The following is a 14,651-nucleotide window of genomic DNA, read 5'->3' as shown; positions in this document are numbered from 1 at the left end:
TTCAGAATGAATGGTCTCCTTTTCTACCTCGTTCTCAGAGCTGTTACTGGCCATACCAGGTAGGTAATTAAATGTTCATTCAAAAAAGAAGAAAACAGCTAACTTCATAATCAAGTAACATTTGATAATAGCAACAAAAGCATTTAATTATTAGAGGTTTTTCTGTTTGATTTCAAAATTGTTCCATCTGTTTTCTGTTCAAGGCCAGGATTCTTAAAACTGATCTAATTTTGGTTTTACTTACAAGAGGAATTTCCAATTTCACTTCCACTTTAAAGCCATAAACATCCAAAGTTTTCTTAACTCTTCTGAGGACGCATTTGGTGACAAAGCACCCTTAAACCTTTCACTGCTCCACACTTGGAATTTACCATTGACTTTTATGATAAAAAAACTATCGTCTGGGGAAAAGTTCAGCAAAATATCAATTGAAAAATAGAAAGGCAGGCTAAAAAAAAAAAAAAGGCACTTAACAGTTCTGAGATATTTGAGAAACTGGTCATAAAACAGAAATATCCTTTGTCCACGGCATAAGACTGCCAATTATAAATTTATCAACAAAAATTTCTATACTACCATAATTGTGATAGTCAGTCTGACAAATCTGTCTCATTTAATGATATCAAAAGTAAAATTTTCTAGTATTGAATGCTGATTTTTAACAACTTAATGGAATAGGAAATATTAACCATAGGAATATGATTTTTTTTGTAAGAGGTGCAGCTTAATGCTGTTTTCTGTGGGCTTAAATTGGCTGATTTTCCACAAGTTTTAATGGTAGGCAAAGCTAACATAGATCTGTTTCTGTTTGCACATACATGCTCTTATTTTGTGATTACTCTGGTAGTTCTTCCCTATTCATTTAGAGGTCTCTCAAAAGCAAACCCAGAATTAAAAACATGATCAACTTCTCTGAGGATTACCTGTATATGATAAAAGGTGCTACAAATCCTCTGAATGGTAAAAAATGCCATTACTTTCCCTCATTTTCAAATCCAGATTGCCTAAATAATATAATTTAAACAGGGCATGCTTCAGGGAGAAAACATACAATGGACTTTTCTTCCACTACAAATCTGTATTTCGATTAAAAGTATTTTGTTAAATCATTAGATGATACTTTTAAAGTGACAGTACCTCTAAACTTGATTTACAAAAATTTCCCTGGTCTTTTTCACAATTTATAGTTGCTATTCCTTTATTTAAAAAATAAACATATTTTCCTTGAGGCCTACAAGGATTTAGACTTTGTAAAACTTTAATATGTACACAAAGGAGCACAGGTGTAGAGTTTATACTTTACATAATCCCCATCTGGAGAGAAGGAAGAAATTTTTCCAGTTCCTAATGAAGAAAAATCACATTAACTAGCTAGCCAAAAGAGCTAGAGTATTATTGCTAATGAACACACATTACAGAAGAGAGAATGAGTGTAAAGGTCAGAAATAGATTGATAATTGCAGTGTGCTTCAACATATCTAACACATAATACCCCAAAGCACAAGAGAAAAAACAACAAATTCCTCCAAAGACTGTTTTCCACAGAAAAAAAACCCACCCCAAAACAAACAAACAAACCCCAAACCCACCAAAACAAACATGCACACACAAAAACAAACACACACAAACCAAAACAAGAAAACAAACAAAAAGAAAAAAAACCCCACAGATTAACAAAAGAGTCAATCAGGCAATGCTAATTGTGGGGTAAAAAAAAGTGTGTTGTAGAAATATTGAAAATAATAAAAAAAATAAGTGCTTCATTTTGACATTTTCATAGCCATTTCATTTTCTTAGAAATACACTCATTTTGAAGTCTATTTTCTCCTCTAGAGTAGTTTAAATTGTGGGCAGAAGAAAGGGTAATGCCTATTTTTTATCAATTGTGTAATGAGATATGTCTGGTTATTTGAATATTACATATAACTAATTTTACTATTTGTTTACGTTCTTCAAATAATAAGTAATTATATACTCCATTTATTTCCACATGCTTTTCAGGGATAATTGTGTCCTGTTTTGTTGAGGTTGGTGGAAAGTAATTTCTTAATCAAACTAAAGGAAAATGTACATTTCTGCATGACTACATAAATAAACCTAATGGTCATGTGTGAGGACTAGGCTTGTACCCATGCATTTTTTTTTTTCCTTTATCCAAAATATTTAGTTATTAGAAATGTGTTTATTTTTGCCAGCTAAATATTTAGAGAATCTGAATGTGCATGCTTAAAATGCTATCACCACTAACTCTATAAGGAAGATTGGAGACAAAATTTTCAGCATGATTTTAATGTTGAAATGATAATTTATGCTAACAAAGTCTTCTGACTCTCTTAGCCATAGTGGCAGAAAACAATCTGAGCTAGATACTCCAGAATTTGACAGTTACAACTTCCAGCCCTGTTGTATCTGAGATATCAGCAGACCTCACTGGCAGTCCTGGATTCTCTGCTGATCCATTCTTGGTCTAGATGTTTGGCCATGTGGGCAATATGCTACCCAACATTTGGAAGGCCTCATACTGGACTGTGCAACCCCAGAGAATATAAAAAGCCTGTGAAAAAGACAACTTTTCTGAGCACCACAATGCAATTTCTGAGAAGTCTTAAAAAGCCCAGCTATCAACCCCATATGCTTCACTTGTGTGGTGAGTGCAGTTGGTTGCACTCCTTGCCAGGGCCCCCAAGGGCTGCCACAGTTGCTTTGGCCCCTAACCAGTGTCCCCTGGGGGGAATTCTCAGACTGAGCTCTGGAGTATTTGGATTTTTTTTCCAAGAAGAGTGAGGCTCAGCTGTGGGATTTCGGCATCAGTACATGGCTCAGTATGTTTACTGACCTTCAGTTTTTAGTGAAACAACAGTAGGACACAATTGTGGGCCACAAAGGTTTTTAAGAAACTGGAGCATCTGTGATGGAAAGTGGATGAAAGTGTTTAATATGGAGAAATTCACAGGGAACTTATGAATGTGTATAATTAGCTGATGACACAGTGGTCAAGAAGACAAAGGAGACTCGGCGATGCCCAGTAAGAGATCAAGAAGAAATACAGAAATGGAAGAAATCCCATTTACATATCAGGACAGGTGGAAGAAAAACAGCTTGAGGGTGGCTGGGCACTGGATCGTGTTGCCTGGTTAGGGTGTTCAGCTTGCCCTACTTAAACCATTTTCAGCAGGGAGTAGGACTACATTATCTCCTGAGGTGCCTTTCAGCCTCAGCCATTCTGTGATTCTACTTGATTATACACATGACCACTGCTCTGCTAAAGGGGTGGCATTGTGCCAGCTGAAAATAAATTTTTGAGACTAAGTGTAAGGGTATGTGGAAGGAGAAAGTATCTGCTTCCTCCTTCCCAACTGTATCTGTTCAAAGACTTTTTTAATGTTAAAGGGGAAGAGGAGAAAAGAGACAACTCAAAACCAAAGAAACCAAGACACAAACATGACCAACAAGTGGTAAAGGAAGCAATAAGGAGAACCTAAGCTACCCAATCACTAATTGATGAGAACATCAGAGAAAGTGAGAACATTTATTTCTGTAAGACTATGCCATCAAGGACCCTGTCAAAATGGGATGACAAGAAGGGGAAAGTAATAAACAAAATAAACAGAGGCACTGAGCTAAGAGAGAAACTAAGTGAGACAATACCTAGAAATAGGGCACGTCAGGCACATGAACTGATGGGCTGTCCAGAAAATGCAGGCACACCAGGAGCCTGCAGGTGACTAAGATGTAAACTCTAGAGTCCAGGTTATTACAGAAGGTCACTGAGGCAAGCTGATGGGGGAATGTGCAGGGCAAGGCCGCCAAGTAGGAACAAAGAAAGAATAGAGAGAAAGGGGTATGGAAGAGCCTGGTCACTTTTAAAATGGAGCTGGTCAGTAAGCTCTGCTCCTCATCACTGCAGTCTGTCCTATTTTCTTACTAAATACTTTCTTAATTGTCTTTCAGTATAATCTCAGTCTCTATCCAATGTGCTTTTAAAGACTTATCACCTAAATTAAAAAAAAAAAAAAAAAGAAAAGTGCAATTTCAAGGCAAAAAGTGTTTCTCAAAACCTAGTATTTGGACCACAGAAGGTTATCCTTTAAAACAAAATTTATGCTTGATCAGGTATACATCAATCAATTCTTGTCATTTATAATTAGCTGTTATATATAGCTTTTTTGAAATTAAATGCATCCCTGCTGTTTATATGAATATTGTAGTGGGGGAAAAAAAGCTCACTTGGCATCAATGAGGAAAATTCAACCCACAACTTATCAAGTACCCAGGGAGCGCTTTGCTTTTTCCTTATTATGTTCCATTTGAACTCTATAAAACTCACACAATGCAAAACATAAAATCCTGTATTATTTATGATTTCTGCTGTTTCACCACTTACAGTCAAGAAATTTATAGGTGAAACTCCATTTCCTAGACTGTTCTTTGTCTAATATGGTTTATGAATTTTATATTCTTTTTCTGACTGAGTTTATTATTTCAGTATATAAGACAGCTACACTCCCTGGAAACCACTGCCCACTTGACTAAGAATAGGTATGTGAAACTGCAGGTTTATTGACATTGTATATGACCATCTGAAATATGAAATACTTCATCCACATCCCTAATAAACAAAGGCTGGCTTGCTTTCTTGGGTCTTAAACAATGGCATAGAAGTTTCATTAAAAGTTTGTGGTTTCATAGTGACAAAGTATGAAGAATAAAATAGAATGGCTGAACCTAAACTAATGCAGTTTTGCTGAAACCGTAAGGATTGATGGTTCATAAACAACACAAACCAATACAAAAGACAAAGATCTCTGGAACCGATGGTTTCAGCAGTTAAGGGAGCAGAGAGTCCTGAAACTCTCCTCAACAGTCCATTTTGTGCTGTATATTTGTCCTTTTCGATTGGCAGTGGAACAGATCTCATTTCCCTTTGGTTTTGCTATTGACACCTCCTGACAGGTTGAAAGAGTGCAGTCAGTCAAAATAAAATTGAAATTATTGTGGGAAGTGTTTCAATGGTTTTGCTTTTCCACTGACATATATGCTTTTGTCTTTTACTCAATATATTTATGTTAATTTCTGCTGGGTTTTTCTTTAATTTGTATTTACTTTCTTCCTTCCTCATGCCACTAGAAAGTGAAAATAGATAGCTGCATGCAACCATGCAACTCAGGCTGTATCTCAGCTGGTCAAATCTGGAGCATTTCCAAGTTTGTGGCTCTGGTGCAGAGCCTCTTCCTCTATGGCCTTACATCAGTGCTGGAGCAAAGCCTGCATGCACAGAAATCCACTTTACTGCTGCAGCCCAGAGATAAAAGCACAGGAGTTGTGCCAGAGCCAACTAATGTTTCACAGGTGAACAAAAGTTCGAGACTTTTTTGGAACTAAAATGTCCACCTAAATTAGATCACTTTCGGTGAACCTTCAGCAAAGGAGCTACAGATTAGGACCACAGTTGCGGAAATTCAAATTCAAATTCAAATTGTTTTTGTGCCTGGAAAAGACCAAAATTCTGCAAACTATTATGGAGTGAAGAATGTAGCCATGCATCTCTCAAAGTAGAGGAAGAATCAGACTCTACCCTCTGAGCATTCTCTGATTCTGACTTCCCTTTTCTCTTGCTAAAGATGAACATGCAGCGTATTTTCCGTTGGTTTTTACCACCTTTTTGGTTATTTTGGTTCACATGTTGGCAATAGCAAAGAAATGAGCCTCCAGACATGTAAGTGCCAGCTAACTCATAAAAAGTTAAGACCACAAAAACTGATGCTGCTTCAGAAAGCAAAAAATAAAAAGAGGTAAATAATTCACCAGTCTGTGCTAAAAAAAAAACAAACTCTGCTTTTTTTAGCCTACAATTGCTCTTCTTTTCCTTCCAGACATGCACTCATTTAATGTTATTAACCTCTCAAATTCACTCAAATTGGAAAATTGTATGCATACCAGTAGGAACCCAGAGAGATGACCCAAGAAAACCCCTGGGGTGCCTTTTTCTTCCCCCACAAAATACAGTTAAACATTTTGCCCAAACTATTTCTTAATGAGATTTTAGTGCATGAAACATACAAAATGTTTGTCTTCTCTGGATAAAGGTTTTTGCCGCAAAAATACATGGATGTGCTAACTTTGGAAAAATTTCAAAGTTCCACAGATTGAAGGCTGATACGATCCTTGCAGGATCGAAATAAGGATTTGGAAGAGTGCATCTCTGCACCAACCATGGAGGGAGCCCAGAGCACTTCCTAATTTGGGCGTGGCACCTGAATGCCTTAGTATAAACGCCTGACCTAGCTGTCTCCAAATTTTGTGAGTAAAAAAATTACATGTAAAGGATAATCTAGTTGAACTGCAAAAAGTGCTACACTAAAAACCAAAACCAACAAGCAAACAAATAAAAAAAAATTAAAAAACAAAGGTAAATAACAAAATTTTATTTCTTAGAAATCATAAATAGAGTGACTTTAAATGTCTGTAATTGTAATATGCTTCTGAAAAGGTTGTTTTTTCCATAGTTTCACTGTCAAAACATTTTCACGATCTTGTATAAATAATACTCAGAATGTATTTTAGGATTCCAGAATTACCCTTGGAATTTTTACTTTTTCTTAATGAGTCTGAGAGTTCAGCAATTTCTATATAAAATAAGATTATATAACATCACTTTTTTAAAAAAGAAAAAGCTCATGTTATAAAACATTTACTTACTCTGAGTATTATTGTATTTTTTTACCACCAATATTTTAGTATTTCATATACTTATTTATGTATGTACAAGTATTTTAATAATGGAAATTCACTTCTTAGAATTAGAAAATTAAGCAAGGAGTTGTATGATTATTAAAAAAGGTAACACTAAAATTTACAGAAAGATATTTTTTCAAAATAAAAAAATTTCTATGTCCATATAAACTATTTCATACTGCTGTGATAGATAGTAGATTAGTGAAATGTATTGCTCAGAATTAATATCAGACAGAACTGTTGGGGGAAGGTATACATGTCACATCAGAAAAGGCAAACAAAGAAAAATGCAAAGCACAAGGCAAAGTGTATAAAATCAGTGTAAAATGCAAACTCTGACCTTGGGGAATAATGACTGAGCCACTCCACATCACTTAGTGAAGGAAAGAAAACCCTACTTGAAGTTGAATAACTGCAAGGAAATTAAACTGAACAGATCCATGAAAAGATGTTGGTAGAGTGATTAAAAGTTTCTTGACCTGGAAAATTGTTGCAGTTCTATATAGCCTGCACTGAATTACAAAAAAAAAAAAAAAAAAAGGCTAAATTCTACATCAAGTTATGAGAAAGCAATATATTACAGATTCCTAATTTTATAATCCATTACAGCCACATTAATAATAATCTTCTGTGCAATTTTTATTTTATTCCACATATGCTATCCAAGAACTTGCATCTCTTCAGTTAACTTCCTTGGACAGGTGAGAAAGGGAGACATGTATTCCTAGAAGAAGAGAGCTGAGAATCTCTGATATTAAACTTGCTCATAACTTGTCCCTTTGTTAGCATATTTTATATTCTGTCCTTTTCCTTGCATTCAAGACTCTCCCACCCTGAGAACACAAATTGTGACACCTTTAGAGGTCAGTAAATACTGATTTTTTTTGTTTGTTTGTTTGTTGGAACTATCCATCACTCCATAAAACTGGAAATTAAATTGGTAGTTTTCTGCACATTAGAAGAAATAAAACTGAATGATTTAGGTCTCTTTGTAGTTATTAAAAGGAGTTAGCAGTAGAGACCATGAAAAGAACTGACATTTTATCACTAGACCTCAAATGACCTAAATAATCTGCACTTGACCCATAAATCACATCAGTATTTTTCACATGCAAGTGCCTTAAAGTGAGTGTAAAATATTGATTTTCTAATGTGCCTCAAAATTTTGTTGCATATTCCACAAAGAATAAAAAGTTTGCAAAATTAAACATTTTGGAAGTCTTCTTTTCACAGTTTATTGCTCCTTTTTTTTTTTTTTTTCCAAAACATTCTAATTTTGGGATTCAGCTGCTAAAAATAAAGGAAGAGAAGGCATTATGCACTAAATAAATAAAAGTTTAAGAAGAAATCATGCCCTCTTATTTGATTTGCATCAGATTGTGTCTTACCAGAATGTAAACACAATTTGAAATTGCATGACCAGTAAGTATTTAAAATAGTGTGAACTTTTATCTGTAGGAAAATACCGTGTAGTATTTTATAATAAATTGAAGGCCAACTTATTATGTTTAAAAACACTGTGGTTTTGTTTAGAAGACAGTGCATTTCTAAATAAAATGTTATTATCGTAATGGTGTTTTTTATATCAGATAAAAAAAATATTCTTGGTGACTCTATTGCTTTTCCTGTAAAAGTATGTCTATCTTACAGTAAATATTATGAATCTTTGATGCTGAAAATATTTTATACAAACATCATGCTCATTAATATGGGGGAATCATTAAGAAAAGAAACATAATTCTGAATTTTCTCCCTTCAGATTCATAGATATCTGGGCTGAAACTTCATCTGCTAGAAATCTGTTATTTCAGCAACTTGTCAAAAAAAAATGGTACGGAATAAGCATAGTTTAACTTCATGGTTTCACAGTTCAGAATTTCTTCTAAAGGAATGATGCAAAGCCTGTTTTCTCCATAAAGCATCTTCAATCTCAGTATAGAGCTAGACAAAAATATAGTCCATAGGCACTGAAAAGTGTCAAAATCAGAGAAAAATTAGGGGTGTTAAATTGGCTGTGTATGAAGGAACTTCCAGGAAAACTATTGAAGTGTAGGGAGTCTGACCATTTTTGACAGAATCATCCTTCTCCTTTGAAAACAAAATATTAAGATGACAATTGGTTATTGAACAACATAATAGACTTCAAAGTCCCTTTCACACATTTTTGTAAGCAGATCCATTCATAAATTCTGAATTTAGTGAAGCAAACTACGCCACTATTCTCTGTGAAAGAGCTCACTAGTTGAAATACGCCAATGTAAAATTAATATGCTGGACTTGAGTGATTGTGTGTTCTAGTGGGTACCATACTGGATGAAGAAATTTCTGTAGCAAGCAAACAACAAAAGTTTTGGAAAGACTACAATTTATTGAGGGGAGAAAGAGGTTTGCTAGCTCTTTTGGTAAGGTGAAGGACATGTATTTCTCACCCACATACCAGAACATGATAAATTTTTGTATGTTAAAAACAATGCAGGCTAAAGACATAGGCTAACAGGAGCCTCAAGGAGCTCAGAAAGGATCTGCAGATTGACTGAAAAAGAGCTATAGACTGTGAAGAGATTTACAGACTGTATATACATTATTTATAAATGATCCAATCCAGGAAAATTTAAATTTGGGTATTGGGTGGAAGAGCTTCTAATAGTAATATAGCATATTATCAAAGATAAAGGTATGTTCTAAAGATATCCAAAAGGCCATGCCCTAGGCCCCAGCGTTCTTACATAGTTTGTTTAGTAATGGATCTATTTTATGATTGTTTCTCCAAGTACTTTCCACTAATTAATAGATGGGAAATTAGCAGTGTAGTTTCCAACTGTTCCAAATGTAAAATTGTAGATGCCCAAGACTAATTTTATCTCTTTACAGAAAGACAAAAGCACAATAAAAAGAGCAAATAGTGAGAAAAATACGCTCTACTTTTTTTTTCCCCAGCAGTTTTCTTCACTTGAAAAAAGTTGCTTAAATTATCAGCTCATGTAATACATTTTATCTGAGAATTCAAACTGTGGTAGTGGTATGTCTGCTTGTTATAACAATCAAGATGAGTACTTGTAACACCCCGGATTACTTAAATTCAGAAGTTAAACAGAGGTTCCTTTACTCTAGTTGGTGCAAGAAGAAATCTGACCCAGCAGAGGTAAAAATCAAACAAAATTTTACTGGCAAAAATATAGGAAATTAAAGAACTTCAGCAAAGGAGTAAATATGACACCAAATTCAATATCAAACACTTATTATAGCATTACTTAGCATTAATTTTGCATTAATGCAGCATAATCTTACCCCATTTAACTTAGAAACCTTTAAACCTATGAGTTACCGGAAAACGTTCCATGACAGAGGATTAGAAGGAGAAGAAAGAAAGAGGAAAAAAGATGGAAGAAATTTAGAACAACACATATACAGCTACCAACTCCGTGGGTTCCAGTGTGCAGGAGATAGGAACTCCAGAGGAGCTGGCAGGGTCCAACATACAAATACATATATTTATTCTATAAAGCCTATAGAATAAATAATTGATTGCCTCATGGGGCCTTTTCTCACCAGGAAGCAAGGCGTGACCCACCCCAAACCACACACACACAGAGGCATTGTCTCGAGACACTGGTTAATCCAGTCACTGACAGTATTACTCTGTTTGGGTATCACTCTGTCACACAGCTTGTTTCAGTGTTGGCCAATGTGTTTAATTGTCATGGATTCTCAGTATTGCTTCTACAACAGGCTGCATGCAAAACTAATAATTAAGTTTTTAATTTGTGTTAGTTGTTTTGAATGATTATTGGGAAAAATCAGATATGTACTTAGTGAAAATCCTCAGAGGAAAAATTTATGGCACAAATTTGGTGTGTCTTGATGTACATGACTGCAGCCCCATAGCAAGAAATAGGAAAGATCATGTGGAATACTTTGATTTTATGCAAGACTTGGGAACTTCTGGACTCCAGTGTACAAGGTGTATTTCCTCTTTGCTCACAAACATCCTCAGACAGATATAAAGATTACAATTCTTTCAATCATTACTATAGGTAGTTGAAGACACCTGTGCACTAGGTACTGTTCACATCTCTATTCACATCTAAGACACACGTAGAGAATCACTGAATCATAGAATCATAGAATGGCCTGGGTTGGGAGGGACCTTAAGATTATCCACTTCCAAGCCACCTGCTAGGAACAGGAGTACCTTTCCCTAGACCAGGTTTCTCAGAGATCCATCCAAACTGGCCTTAAACACTTTCAGGAATGGGTCATCCACAACTCCTCCAAGCAATGTATTCCAGTGTCTCCCCATTCTCACAGTAAAGCATTTTTGCTAATATCTCATCTAAATATACTCCCTTTTAGTGTGAATCCAATTACCCTTGTCCTGTCACTACATGCTTTTGAAAAAAGTCTTCAGGTTTGTTGTAGGACTTCTAAAGGTATTGGAAGGCTTCAATAAGGACACCCTAGAGCTTTCTCTTCTCCAGGCTGAATAATCCCAATACTCCAGGCTTTCCTCATAGAAGAAGTGTTCCATTCCTGTAATCTTCTTGGTGCTCCTCTTACGGACTTGCTCCAACAGGTCCATGTCCTTCCTGTGTTGAGACCACAGAAATGGACGCAGCGTTCCAGGTGGGTGGGGGTCTCATCAGAGCAGAGCAGAGGGGCAGAACCTCCTCCTTGGCCCCTGCCTTGCTTTGGATGCAGCCCAGGACACCGTTGGCTCTCTGGGCTGTGAGTGCACATGGCTGGGTCATGTCCAGCATCTCATACACCAGCACCTTGAGTCCGTCTCAGCAGGGCTGCTCTGGATCTGTTCCTCCCCTTGTCCATATTGATACCAGGGGTTGTCCTGACCCAGGTGCAGCACCTCACACTTGGTTCAGTTAAATGCAGGGCATTCCTACAGGCCCACTTCTTGAGCTTGTCCAAGTCCCTCTGGATAGCATCCCATCTTTCAGGTGTGTCAACTGCACCACTCAGCTTGGTGTCATCTGCAAATTTGATGAGAGTTCCCTTGATCCCTTTGTCTCTGTCATTAATGAAGTTATTAAATAACATTGGTCCCAATATAGACCCCTGAGGGACACCACTCGCCACTGATTTGGCAAGTTTGTTATCCACCTACCAGTGCACTTATCAATTCCATCTCTCTCCAATTTAGAGATAAGGATGTTGTAGGGGACCATGCCAAAGGCTTTGCAGAAGTCTTTACACTTTAGAGAGGATAAATCACATCTGTAGCCCTTCCCTTTCCCAATATCGAAGCCAGTCTGACATAGAAGACTGCTGAGCTGTTCAGAGAGGAACTTGCCCTGGATGAAGCCAAGCATGCTGGCTGTGTTGAATCACCTGCCCTGTTCTCCGTGTACTTTAGCACAGCTACTAGGAGGAACTTTTCTGTGATCTTCCCAGGCACAGAGGTGAGGTGGACAAGCTGGCAGTTCCCAGAGTCTTCCTTTCTGCCTTTTTAAAGATGAGGGCAAAATTGTCCTTTTTTCCAATCACCTAGGACTTCACCTGACTGCTGTGGCTTACTAAGAAACGTGCATGTATGAAAGTACATGTTGTACTATGTTTATTTTTTGTACTTAGAAGTATATGTACAATTACACAAAAAAATGAGAACATGAACTATGTTCTCATATAGATTCTCAACCATATAAGTTACTGTGATTCTAAGTTGCTAAGCAAAGAATTAAATAATCTAATAATGAAATAATTGCTGTATGACACAAAACAATTACATGAAAAAATAAAAATATTAAAAATAAGTTCTACATAATTTATTTTAACTGAAGAAACACTAGATTTTCATTGTTTGGTATTTGCATGTAAAATACTATTATATTTATGGCAGATATATAAGTTATTACTTGTCTTGCTCCAGGCATCATTGCAAGCAAAAAGTAATACCTTTTTTCTTTTCATGCAAACTCAACGTATTGTACTCATGCTTATACATGCTGTGCAGCTTGCCAATCAAATATGTTTTTCTACTTATATCAGTTTCTTATTTCTGCATAAATTCTCCCTATCTCTTTTTCCTTTCATTTACAGCATCTTCAACTGCCAAAAGCTGGAGTGAGTGAGAAAAATCACTTTGTACTCTAGGTTTTTCTCCAATATGTACATTATAGCAAATCTACTCTCACTTTCAAAAGGAGCGGATGCCTGCAAACCATCTCTGCTATAATTTTAAATAAAAAGTAGGAGCTTCAGGCCATGGAGACAGGAATTTATCCCCAATGTCTAATTATTAGCTTGATGAGATAGCTCCTGGTGCACCTAAAAGCATATGAATGCTTAATGCTGTTGTGCATAACAATATGACAAAGAGAATAGTATAAGCATATAGATATACCTTTGTAGCTAGAATGAATAACAAAATATAAAAAAATCCTAAATTGGTTTGCATAAAGCATATAAATTTGGGTGCATGCAACACAGCACTGAACATTAAAATTCATAAAGTTAATTTTAAAAACTGAGATAGCCAAACTTACATGATAAAATCTGGATAAATTAATTATAACACAAAAAAATACTGACAACAGATACAGAGGAAGCGAATCCATTCTGCACCAGACCAGGTTCCTTAGAGTTTTTGTGCTTCGTTATAAGACAACAAGAGGGGAGAAAATTGCATGATAAAATCAGTGCTACTAACTACTGTTCCCTAGTTAAAACATGATCACGGACACAAAAGCCTATAGAATAAATAGTGTTAAATGTCAGTAAATGTATCCAGCTCCAAAACTCTATAAACTCTCAATAAAAATTCAGTAAGGCAATGTTTTAAATATTGTCTTTAGTGTGCAAAATTCTGTCTCGGTTTCAGTCCTCAATTGGGCTTAAAACTGGCTCATGGCAGGACTCTGGCAGGACCGTTGATCTAATGAATATTTGACTATCCCCTCCTCAGTATGCTAAGCAGTCCTAAGTTACCTCTCTTTCCTATATGTTCAAGCATGTCTTTCCCCTCTCAAATAATAACACCTAAATATATCACATTACTGCTGTTATACATATAAGTAGCATGAGAACACTAGTCTTTAAAAAATAATTATATATCAGAAATTGAGAAATATGGGGTATGTTTATACTGTTTCATAAAGTGTGATCAGAACCATTCCCTGACACAGGAAAACAGTACTGTCCTCTGCTTCTCTGGCCAGAAATACACCTTTCAGTTGCTCTTCCTATACACACAAGGAATTTATGGTATTAAAGGTGTCAGGAATATAAGCCTGATATGTTCAATTCTTCCCTGATGCTATGGCAGGAAAGGCAGGGAGGCCATCAGGGACCTGCTCCTGCACAAAATAAGAGTGACTATATGAATCACTGAGCATAGCCCCTGCTACTGAGACACCAAACCCTCCCCTATTTCCATATATTTATTAATCTCAATATTAGTAGTAAAGACATTTTTAGTCTTCATTATTCCTCCTTCATAAGACTCTGCTCCAGACTCTCTTTGCTCAAATGGCTATGAATTTTGTTTTATTATAAATATATTAATGATCAGCATAGCCTCATTTGTTACTTATAACTGTATAACAAGCACCCTTTAATTTGAAAACTATTTTTACCTTTCCCAGAGTTTAGAAATGCTAAATTTTTTTTCAGAGACTCTCAAATATTGCAATATAATATGACCAGTACTTTTATTATTTCAGCAGCACTTCCTTGCACTCATGTCTTAAGTTCATTTACCAGAACAGCAGAATTATATGTTTGAGTCCAAATAAAGCCTTTACAAGAAGCTGTATGCAATTCTAAAACTTTTTCCCATACGGGTAGGAAACACCATACAGAATGTAATAATGAGATCCTTTTTTCCCTCTTTTTTTTCGTGGTTCCATAATATGTTACCTTGTATTAATAGTCCACTAGGCAGAATATCATGCTCACCTTACTAT

This window comes from Haemorhous mexicanus, chromosome 4 (assembly GCF_027477595.1).
Source record: "Haemorhous mexicanus isolate bHaeMex1 chromosome 4, bHaeMex1.pri, whole genome shotgun sequence".
Lineage (NCBI taxonomy): Eukaryota > Metazoa > Chordata > Aves > Passeriformes > Fringillidae > Haemorhous > Haemorhous mexicanus.
Note: the sequence above shows the minus strand (reverse complement) of the source record.